We start from the raw sequence: 12,719 nt of genomic DNA, 5'->3' as shown, positions 1-12,719 counted from the left end.
ACGAAGAAACGCAGCTGACCAATCAACGTGCGGGATGCTATGGAAGTCACGCCCATTACCATATAAGGGTATGCCTGCGAATAACGGGCCTGGGTGTGGCGGGATGTCCGGCCGTGTGTTGCCCCTAGCAACCAAATGCAATGCAGCTTTAATTTTTAATGGAAGTAAGAGATGTGCTCTGATTGGTTGCTAGGGGCAACCAAGAGTAATTAATGTCTCTCATTGGGGGTTTCTGGAACTCTGATAGGAAGGGCTACAACTTTATAAGCCACTTTGTGTTTCAATACATCACGATTTTCAAGACCCATGCTTGTTGTCAGTGTATAGAAACATTATAAAAAAAACCTTTGTGATGCCGTCCTGCTGACGCTTCCATAGGGTGCGTTTACACGGGCGATTTTCTCTCGCACTTACATAAAAATCGTGTGTTTGCAGGTGCGATATCAGTCAGAGTTTTTCGGACCGCTATCGTATTTGCCATGTCTACTTATATCATATCTTGTATCCAAGCTAGAGGGGACTAGAGCCTCCATGCCCCCGTATCACATCTTGTATCCAAGCTAGAGGCAGTACAACAGGGTACTAGAGCCTCCATGCCCACCCATATCACATCTTGTATCCAAGCTAGAGGCGGTACAACAGGGTACTAGAGCCTCCATGCCCCCGTATCACATCTTGTATCCAAGCTAGAGGCAGTACAACAGGGTACTAAAGCCTCCCTACCTGCCCGTATCACATCTTGTATCCAAGCTAGAGGTAGTACAACAGGGTACTGGAGCCTCCATGCCCCATCACATCCTGTATCCAAGCTAGAGGCGGTACAACAGGGTACTAGAGCCTCCATGCCCCCTGTATCACATCTTGTATCCAAGCCAGAGGTGGCACAACAGTGTACTAGAGCCTCCATGCCCCCTGTATCACATCTTGTATCCAAGCCAGAGGTGGCACAACAGTGTACTAGAGCCTTCATGCCCACCCGTATCACGTCTTGTATCCAAGCTAGAGGTGTAGTACAACAGGGTACTAGAGCCTCCATGCCCCATCACATCCTGTATCCAAGCTAGAGGCTGTACAATAGGGTACTAGAGCCTCTATGCCCGGCTGTATCACATCTTGTATCTTAAGACTAGAGGTGGTAAAACAGGGAACTAGAGCCTCCATGCCCCCCGTATCACATCTTGTATCCAAGTCAGAGGTGGTACAACAGGGCACTAGAGCCTCCATGCCCGTCTGTATCACATCTTGCATCCAAGCCAGAGGCAGTACAACAGGGTACTGGAGCCTCCATGCCCGCCCGTATCACATCTTGTATTGAAGCTAGAGGCGGTACAACAGGGTACTAGAGCCTCCATGCCCCCCGTATCACATCTTGTATCCAAGCTAGAGGCCGCACAACAGGGTACTGAAGCCTCCATGCCCGCCCATATCACATCTTGTATCCAAGCTAGAGGTAGTACAACAGTTTACTAGAGCCTCTGTGCCCCATCACATCCTGTATCCAAGCCAGAGGTGGCACAACAGGGTACTAGAGCCTCCATGCCCGCCCGTATCAGATCTTGTATCCAAGCTAGAGGCGGTACAACAAGGTACTAGAGCCTCCATGCCCCCCGTATCACATCTTGTATCCAAGATGGTGGTACAACAGAGGTACTAGAGCCCCCATGCCCCCCGTATCACATCTTGTATCCAAGCCAGAGGCGGTACAACAGGGTACTAGAGCCTCCATGCCTGTACGTATCACATCTTGTATCCAAGCTAGAGGCTGTACAATAGGGTACTAGAGCCTTTATGTCCGGCTGTATCACATCTTGTATCTTAAAGCTAGAGGCGGTACAACAGGGTACTTGAGCCTCCATGCCCCCCGTATCACATCTTGTATCCAAGCTAGAGGCGGTACAACAGGGTACTAGAGCCTCCATGCCCGCTCGTATCACATCTTGTATCCAAGCTAGAGGTGGTACAACAGGGCACTAGAGCCTTCATGCCCTCCCATATTACATCTTGTATCCAAGCTAGAGGCGGTACAACAGGGTACTAGAGCCTCCATGCCCGCCCGCATCACATCTTGTATCCAAGCTAGAGGTGGTACAACAGGGTACTAGAGCCTGCATGCCTGTACGTATCACATCTTGTATCCAAGCTAGAGGCTGTACAACAGGGTACTAGAGCCTTTATGTCCGGCTGTATCACATCTTGTATCTTAAAGCTAGAGGCGGTACAACAGGGCACTAGAGCCTTCATGCCCTCCCATATTACATCTTGTATCCAAGCTAGAGGCGGTACAACAGGGTACTAGAGCCTCCATGCCCGCCCGCATCACATCTTGTATCCAAGCTAGAGGTGATACAACAGGGTACTAGAGCCTGCATGCCTGCCCGCATCACATCTTGTATCCAAGCTATAGGTGGTACAACAGGGTACTAGAGCCTCCATGCCCGCCCGCATCACATCTTGTATCCAAGCTAGAGGTGGTACAACAGGGTACTAGAGCCTGCATGCCTGTACGTATCACATCTTGTATCCAAGCTAGAGGCTGTACAACAGGGTACTAGAGCCTTTATGTCCGGCTGTATCACATCTTGTATCTTAAAGCTAGAGGCGGTACAACAGGGTACTTGAGCCTCCATGCCCCCCGTATCACATCTTGTATCCAAGCTAGAGGCGGTACAACAGGGTACTAGAGCCTCCATGCCCCCCGTATCACATCTTGTATCCAAGCTAGAGGCGGTACAACAGGGTACTAGAGCCTCCATGCCCGCTCGTATCACATCTTGTATCCAAGCTAGAGGTGGTACAACAGGGCACTAGAGCCTTCATGCCCTCCCATATTACATCTTGTATCCAAGCTAGAGGCGGTACAACAGGGTACTAGAGCCTCCATGCCAGCCGTATCACATCTTGTATCTAAGCTAGAGGCGGTACAACAGGGTACTAGAGCCTCCATGCCCGCCCGCATCACATCTTGTATCCAAGCTGTAGGTGGTACAACAGGCTACTAGAGCCTCCATGCCTGCCTGTATCACATCTTGTATCCAAGCTATAGGTGGTACAACAGGGTACTAGAGCCTCCCTACAAGGGGTCGGTTCTGCACGATAAATGATGCTTCTGCTCCGATATTATAATTACTTCTATCAACGTTACAATCACACAGAGAATATATATATATATATATATATATATACACACACACCTCTTCTAGGGGAGGGAGGTCACTGACAGTGAGTGTATATATGCTCCTTCCATCTGACGGATGTCACTGACTAGTGTATACGGTCTGTTATCCGCTGCGGTTGCCGGTGTATCCTGTATTCACGGTGTCTTTGGATCTTGTAACTGTATCTCGGTTATAATTGCGCTGCTTCTGTCAACCAGATCTAGTTACCTGCGGTTGTGTCCTTTGAGCTTTCTCGCAGCGGTGCGGCCGGTGGCCTCTGAGTCTATGTGTATTAGCTTTCTATTGAAAGCTGCAAGAGCGCCTCGACCTCTTCTGCGCGGCGAATGGTTGACATCCTACGTGATATAGTCCCCAGTCGCAGTGATTTCCCTCTGAGCGGGAGAGGGTTAATGCTGGATGACATGGGTAGGGTAGACATTGTATGCACAATGTGTTGGAGAGGACGCGCTCCAGTGAGGTATTGGAGGTATTCTTTTTTGTGGGCGTATTGTACGCAATGAATATTCGTAAGTGTGAACGGATGACGGAAAATCAATGCACTGATTTCATTGATTCCATTCACCGCATAATACACGATGAAATTACGCTTATGTTAGTCCGGCGTCGCCCAGCGAGTAACGGCGGTGCCCTAGTATGTGACAGAGAACACCAGCGGTGCGGTTCGCCATCGCGGATTTAGGCCGCGGCTGGTTGTCATTTTTTCCGGAGGCTGAAAATGCTTTTTCAGTCCTCTAAACTGCGAGCGCGGCTGCCGATTATTCCGCGGCTCGGTTTCCTCAGGAAGAGTCGGAGTATTTTCTGTAGTCCCTTTGTATATTAGATCCCGGCATGCCTCTCGCTTCCTGCTGCTATACGTAAATAAACAGCCAGGCCGTGAGGCCGCGTCCGATCTGATACGGCGCCGAGCGGAAATTTCTTAGAACGATTGTCCTCCTTCAGTTTAGATAAATATTACATTTGGTAAATGGCCTTTTATAAAGGGTCGATTATCGCGCCAAACATTATTCTGAACGCTCATTCGCCTGACAGTCGGGTCGATGAAATGGAGCTACAATCAGCTGCAAACGCTTGTTCGTCAGCCGATGGTTCCGTTTCATAAAAATGGTCGCTGATCAGCAGTATATCTGCCGCACTGCGGGGACGGACCATCGTACTTAGTCATTCGTCACCACTAACTATTTCTCCGTCCGTGTAAGTGCATATAGACAAGCGCCAATCGACATGCACGACCATCAGCACTGGTCAGATTGGCCCGCGGATCCACTTGGTCTAAAGGAACCCTACTAGAGATGAGCGACCATACTCGGGAAGGCGATATACTCGAGAGAGCATCGCCTTTTTTCGAGTACCTGCTGGCTCGTCCCTGAAGATTTGGGGGGGCCGTGGGGGTGAGCGGGGGGCTGCAGAGGGGATCGGGAAGGAGAGAGAGAGGGATCTCTCTCACTCTCCTCCCCGCTCCCCCGCGGCCCCCCGAATCTTCAGGGACGAGCCAGCAGGTACTCGAAAACGGCGATAATCTCTCGAGTATAGCTTTGTTTGTAGCTTTCTGTGTAAATAAAGGGTTAAGGCCGGGCTCACAAAGGTGGATTTGGATTCCAGATTCCGCGATCGCCGTCCGCGGTAAGACGCGGGCATTGAAAGGCATGTATTTTCGCTTTTTCGTTCATACTCGCGGATGCGAATTGCGTATTCCGCGAACAGAAGAAAAGTCGCAGCATGCTCTGTTTGTCGCAAAATCCACGTGGTCGGCTTCCTTGCCAATGGAGACTGCCCGACCTGCAGTTCTTATGCAATTAACATTGTGCACGGGCTGCGGGTACCTGCATCACCGCTAAGTGACGGCGCAGATAATACAAATTAACAGAAAAAATACTGTACAACGCATGACCACCTGCAAGCCTCCGCGGTCATTCGCAATACAATTAGTTGCTGAATGCAGGGTCACCGGCCGGGCTCTGCCGGAATCTGCTGCCCTCCATCACCTCCAAATACATGTTTGTTTCGTGCGCTGTCATGTTTGTAGGGCGCATCAAGCAAAACAACGAGGAAGGCAGCACGCCACGCAGCGAATAAATATATGTAAAAGACCTTTATTTAGCCCATGGTCAGAGCGCCAGCGACGTTTCGACCCAAAAGGGTCTTTTTCCAGCTTGTGAGTGACTGGCAGTGGAGAGAGAAAGTTACTGGAGAGAGGGGACCGACAAATAACTAGGACTGCGGCTGAGTAAGCCTCCCTGTTCCAGCACTATTGCTAAGGAGTGTTGTTCTATGTCAGGACTGTTACATGTTTCTATTGCTGTGAAGAGAAGTTAAGTAAATGAGTAGAACTGAACATTCCCGGTTCCTACTTAAAAAAGTATACTTTGTGTGTGGACTATTTTATTCCCGGAATGGATGTAGGAGTGATTCACCGCAGAGGACGGAACGCTGGCGTCACGAGTGGCAAATACTGGACTACAGGTAACCATTGTTACTATGTCCGTGAGCTCCCCCAGCAGTAACAAGGTCAGGTCCTGAGCTACCCCTAGGGAGGAGACGGTAGAGCCCCATAACAAGGCTAACACTCTATCCTGCTGTCTCCTCGGCTGAGGAACTGCTCCTCAGACGCTGCACCAGCGATTGTCTTCTCTTCCATCCCTCCAATCCACGGGTTCTGAGTCCCGTTATCAGCTGTTCATGGTGGACTATGCAATCTACAGACTACCTAATCCTCCACAGGGCACGAGTAGTGTTAGATGACCAGTACACCAGGGGTGTCAAACTCCTCTTCACCGAAGGCACCGTCCACATTATAGTTGCCTTCAAAAGGCCGGTTACAAGGGCTCCTTCACACGGGCGTATTTGCACTTTGTGTCACAAGCATGAAAAAAATTCACAGCAAATCCGGTTTTGGTTCATATTACGGATCGAAATTGCCCATTAACGTGAATGGGATCATGTATATTCACACGATAGATGCGTATTCACTGTATATTCAATGCAGAAGGAATCTATGGGACCATCTTGTCGCAATGAATACGTGCGCAAAGAAAAACAAGAATGTCCAAATACAGAGTGAATATAATACAAATATGAACAGTTTTGGTCCATTAAAATGCTGCATATTTTCATACCATACGTATTGAGAAAATGACCAAATATAAGAGTGACAAGACAACTGTTAGGAGGATTCACAACTGGCTGAGTGATCGTACTCAGAGTGGTCATAAATGGCTGCACATCCAAGTGGAAGAATGTATCAAGTGGGGACCACAAGGCTCTGTCCTAGGCCCAGTGTTGGTCAACATTTTTCTAAATGATCTGGAGGAGGGAATTATGGGAAACTGATCAAATTTGCTGATGACACAAAGCTAGGAGGATTAGCTAACACTAGGGAAGAGAGGGAGAGTATTCAAAAAGATCTAGAAAAGCTTGAACAGTGGGCAGCAACTAACAGAATGGTATTTAACAAGAAGAAATGCAAAGTCCTACATCTGGGCAAGAAAAATGAAAAAAGCTCATACAGAATGGGAGGAATTGGGCTCAGCAGCAGCACATGTGAAAAAGACTTGGGTATACTAATAGATTATAGACTGAACATGAGTCAACAATGTGATGCAGCAGCCAAAAAGGCAAACACAATTCTGGGATGTATTAAGAGAAGCATGGAGTCTAGGTCACATGAGGTCATTATCCCCCTCTACTCGCGAGTTGCTGAACAAAGCGATACGGAGACGTGCACTGTAGCTCCCTGTGTCGGTGACGCCCCGTCTTGTAAGCAATGGCTGTGTCCTCCGGGAAAAATGGAGAGCCAGTCATTCTGCATCCAAATCTCCGATATCCCCATCCAGCTTCTCACATCCAATTATGCGCCCCTCTCAGACTCTGGTAACAGGGTGAAATCTCTTCTCTGCGTCGTAGAGACGTCTAGTGGTCAACAAGCGGAAGAAGAGGTCACTACTCACAAGGAGCCTCTGAGAGCGTCTTATAGGCCAAGGGGGGGAGCTACTTTTAGGGCCACCGGTGACAAGACCGTTCATCTAATCACCACAACTCATCATTTACAGATCTGCCTGAGATGGAACTGCAGGACGGGTTTTACAGAAAAACGACAACTTCTTCTGGGGTCGGAGTGTTTTTTGACAAAGTGTACGATTCAATTCCAAAATGTTGCAGCACCTCCTAGGTGACTGCGCGCTGCTCTAGTCTTAGCTAGTAGTTGTTAGCTTGCAGTAACACGCTAAAGTGCTGTGTAATGTCTGAAATCACTTGTAAAAGGGCCTAGCAATAAAAATGCTTCCCTTGCCAATTCAAGAGTTTACATGTTCAAAGTCGCATTGTGGCGGCTCCTCGGCACGGACCCATGCCAGGAGCCAACAGGAAGCAGTCATTAATCTGTTTGCAAAAGTTCCGAATGAAATGGGAGACATTAAATCAGCCCTATGTCCAGTTACACTGCAAATAATATCAGATTCCAGAATTTAGAGTATCATACACTATCCTACTAAAAGTAATTGAACCCCTGAGCAAGAATCAAATCACTATTATCTATATCCGTATCTTAATCCTTAGTGGGTCTCCTTTTGCCCTAATGACATGATACTATCCTTGGGATACTTTCTACTAATATCTGATACACTTCAGTTGGTTTTTCCCTCCATTCATCCTGCAAACATCTGGTGAGTTCCTAAGCCAACATTCCAGGTTATCCCAAAAACGTTCAGTAGGGTTCAGGTTAAGACTCCGAGTCCAGTCCACTTCTGGAACACCCATACTAACATTGTATGTGTGACAAGGCGCGTTGTAAGTATGACTGGTCATTCCCAGAGTATTGCCACATTGTCACTAGCACATTGTCTAGGGTTCACCTCCGTGTTCATGGTTCTTGTCACTACAACTAATGGAGCAATACCATGCCACGTAAAACATGCCCAGACCATAACAGGACCTCCGCCATACTCACCTGTTGGTACGACACACTCAGGCAGAAGGCATACCCCATCATCCACCACACCCAGGTACGGCCATCTGTTATGAAGATTGAGTAGCGCGATTCATCACTCCATAGAATGTTCTTCATTTGCTCAACTGTCCAATGAGTATTCTCCTTGCATCATTGTAGACGGGCCGATGCATTGCGCTTCATGATGGACAACTTGTGGGCAGAGGCACAACCCGTATATCCAAGAGTGTGTTGCTCCCACCACAAACTGTCTGACACCATTAAGGGTCTCATCTTATGCAGCATGGTTTAGGACACATCAGGTGCTAATAAGACACAATCCGTTTTACGGATAGGGCTGTTCAAATACTTTTGGTGGGATAGTGTGCATCCAAAGGAGACCTCAACTTTATCTCCCCTCCCCCCTCCTCCTAAACTTCAAGGCTTGTCCACTTTAGAGAATCTCTAAAAAAGAAATCCCCAAAAAATAAGATGATCACAAGATGCTCCGCGATCAGCTGTGAGTTGAAAGAAACCCAGAATTCCAGGTCGATGTCCCCAGCGGTTTCCTATTTAGTGTGTAATGTACATGTATTTCCTCTGCCCATGTGCAGAACCGCACATTAATCAGTGTTATACCGCATTTACCACTTTTTTTCCCCAACTTATCCAGATCCCCTTGTACCCGCATTCTGTCCTCTTGTGTTAATATCTTTACATAGTTTTGTATCATCTGCAAATAGTGATATTTTATTGCACGATCCTTCTACTAGGTCATTATTATATTTAAAAGAATAGGGCCCAGTACTAACCCCCGTGGTACCACAATAGTAATGGTGACCCCTCCAATACAGTCTCCTGTGGTACCTCACTAGTAATGGTGACCCCTCCAATACTGCCCCTTGTGGTATCCCACTAGTAACAGTGACCCCTCCAATACTGCCCCTTTGCTACCCCACTAGTAACCCCTCCAATACTGCCCCCTGTGGTACCTCACTAGTAACGGTTACCTTACCTATACTTCCCCCTGTGGTACCCCACTGGTAACTGTGACCCCTCCAATACTTACCCCTATTGTATTCCACTAGTAACCCCTCCAATACTGCCCCCTGTGGTACCCCCCTAGTAACGGTGACCCCCTCCAATACTGCCCCTTGCGGTACCCCACTAGTAATGGTGACCCCTCCAATACTGCCCCTTGTAACATAGTAACATAGTAACATAGTATGTAAGGCCGAATGAAGACATTGTCCATCTAGTCCAGCCTGTCTATCCTACTGTGTTGATCCAGAGGAAGGCAAAAAACCCCAAGGCCAGAAGTCAATTAGCCCTTTTTGGGGGAAAAATTCCTTCCCGACTCCCTAATGGCAATCAGACTGTTCCCTGGATCAACCCCTAATAGTTCCTACCTGCCTATATACCAGGATTGACACTTAACCTAATATTTATATCCTGTAATATCCTTCTCCAGAAAGACATCAAGTCCCCTTTTAAACTCCTCTATGGATTTTGCCATCACCACTTCCTCCGGTAGAGAGTTCCACAGTCTAACTGCTCTTACAGTAAAGAACCCCTTTCTGTTTTGGTGATGAAACCTACTTTCCTCTAATCGTAGCGGATGTCCTCTTGTTACCGTCGTGGTCCTGGGTGTAAACAGATCGCGGGAGAGATCCTTGTATTGTCCCCTCATGTACTTATACATGGTTATTTGGTCGCCTCTTAACCTTCTTTTTTCTAGAGTAAATAGTCCCAATTTGGACAGCCTCTCTGGGTATTCTAGTCCCGTCATTCCATGTATTAGTTTAGTCGCTCTTCTTTGAATCCCCTCAAGCACTGTGACATCTTTCCTGAGCACCGGTGACCAGAACTGTACGCAGTATTCCATGTGAGGCCTGACAAGTGCCTTATATAATGGAAGGATAATGTTCTCGTCCTTCGCCCCTATACCTCTTTTGATGCACCCCAAGACTTTATTTGCCTTTGCAGCGGCTGACTGGCATTGGTTACTCCAGTTTAGTCTATTATCCACTAATACCCCCAGATCCTTTTCCATATCACTTTTCCCTAGTGGTACCCCATTTAGTGTATATTGGTGACATCCGTTCCTCCTGCCCATGTGCATAGTCTTACATTTTTCAACATTGAACTTCATTTGCCATTTTTCTGCCCAAGCCCCCATCTTATCCAGGTCCGGTTGTAGCCGCACATTGTCTTCCGTTGCATTAATTATATTGTATAATTTTGTGTCATCTGCAAATATTGATATTTTGCTGTGCAGCCCCTCTATCAGGTCATTGATAAATATGTTGAACAGAGTGGGGCCTAATACTGAACCCTGTGGCACCCCGCTAGCGACTGTGGTCCAATCAGAGTACGAACCATTTATTACCACCCTCTGCTTTCTATCGTTGAGCCAATTTTTTACCCACTTACACACGTTTTCGCCCAGTCCGAGCTGCCTCATTTTGTATATTAGCCTATTATGTGGCACGGTGTCAAAGGCTTTAGAGAAGTCCAGATATACAAGATCAATAGATTCTCCCTGGTCCAGCTTAGAGCTTACTTCATCGTAGAAACTGATCAGATTTGTCTGACATGAGCGACCCTTCATGAATCCATGCTGGTGAGGAGTTATTCCCTTAATCTCCTTGAGGTACTCATCGATGGCGTCTCTCAGAATCCCCTCGAAAATTTTTCCCGTTACTGAAGTGAGACTTACTGGCCTGTAGTTACCAGGCTCACTTTTGCTCCCTTTTTTGTAAATTGGAACCACGTTGGCAATGCGCCAGTCCAATGGTACTACTCCGGTCTTGATAGTGTCTAGAAATATTAGGTATAGCGGCCTAGCTATCTCGTCACTTAGTTCCTTTAGTATCCTTGGGTGTAATCCATCTGGGCCCGGTGATTTATCAATTTTAGTTTTCTTTAGACGCTTCCGCACCTCCTCCTGCGTTAGGTATGAGATATTTTGTGAGGGGTTCGTTTTATTCCCCTGCATCTCGTGTGGCATTTCCTTTTCTTTGGTGAACACACTTGAGAAGAAACTGTTTAGTAGATTTGCTTTCCCTTCGTCATCATCAATGATTTCTCCTGCATTGTTTTTTAAAGGGCCAGAGCTCTCCCTGCAAATCCTTTTGCTGTTTATGTAGTTGAAAAATAGCTTCGGGTTGTTTCTGCTCTCTTTTGCGATCCGTCTTTCTGCTTCCTCCTTGGCAGTCTTAATCGTATCTTTGCATATTTTGTTTTTTTCCCTGTATGATTTTAGCGCTTCTTCGCTGCCTTGTTGCTTTAGTAGTTTGAACGCTTTCTTCTTTTCGTTTATTACCCCTCGTACCGTCTTGTCAAGCCACATTGGTTTCCTTTTAGCTGAGTTTCTTTTATTTTTAAAGGGAATGAACTGCTCACATGAGGTGATTAGGATCCTTTTGAACTTTTCCCATTTTTCCTCCGTACTGATATTTTTGAGGATGTTGTCCCAATTAATGTTACTGATAGTAGTTCTAAGCTCATCAAATTTTGCTTTACTAAAGTTTAGTTTCTTTGTCACTCCCTGATAAGGCTTCCTATTGATTGACAGCTGGAAGTTGATTATATTGTGGTCGCTGTTCCCCAAGTGCCCCTCAACCTGCACCCCCTTTATACGTTCCGGTTTGTTAGTTAGCACTAGGTCCAGAATGGCTCTCCCTCTTGTTGGTTCCTGCACAAGTTGGTTCAGGTAATTGTCTTTAATTACTCTCAAGAACTTATCACCCCTGTGAGATTTGCAGGTTTCGTTCTCCCATGTTATATCTGGGTAATTAAAGTCCCCCATGATAATTACTTCGTTTCGTTTTGACACCTCTTCTATCTGCCTTAGTAGTAAGTCTTCAGTTTCTTCTGTTGCTTTTGGTGGTCGATAGAAGACCCCTATCAGGATTTTGTTATTTTTTCCTCCCTGTATTTCTACCCACAGAGATTCTACCTGTTCGTCTCCTACCCCTATATCCTCCCGTAGCCTCGGCTTCAAGTTCGATTTGACGTACAGACATACCCCTCCCCCTTTCTGGTTCCTTCGGTCTCTTCTGAAGAGATTGTACCCCTGCAAATTCACCGCCCAATCGCACTTATCATCAAGCCATGTTTCAGTAATTCCGACTATATCATAACTTTCATCAGTCATTCTTGCTTCAAGCTCGCCCACTTTACCGATCAGACTTCGTGCATTCGTGATCATACAATTTATTTCATTTTTTTTGTTTTTTAAATTTGTTTTGTTGCTATTCATACTTATGGCTGATCTATCAGTTCTAACTGTACTAACCCCACCCCCTGCTCGTCCCCCATTCCCTTTGCTTGGACCCAGATCGCTAATTACACTGGCTACCCCACTATTTCTCATTTTACCCTCCCCCCCAGTCCCTAGTTTAAACATTCCTCCAGCCTTCTAGCCATCTTTTCCCCCAGCACAGCTGCACCCTCCCCATTTAGATGCAGCCCGTCCCTACGGTAGAGCCTGTAGCCGACCGCAAAGTCAGCCCAGTTCTCCAGGAACCCAAATCCCTCCTTCTTGCACCAACTTCGGAGCCACTTGTTTACCTCCCTAAGGTCCTGCTGCCTTTCTAGTGTGGCTTTAGGTACAGGTA

This window comes from Eleutherodactylus coqui, chromosome 3, assembly GCF_035609145.1.
Source record: "Eleutherodactylus coqui strain aEleCoq1 chromosome 3, aEleCoq1.hap1, whole genome shotgun sequence".
Classification (NCBI taxonomy): domain Eukaryota; kingdom Metazoa; phylum Chordata; class Amphibia; order Anura; family Eleutherodactylidae; genus Eleutherodactylus; species Eleutherodactylus coqui.
The sequence above is the reverse complement of the archived record's forward strand: the minus strand, read 5'-3'. Positions refer to the sequence as shown.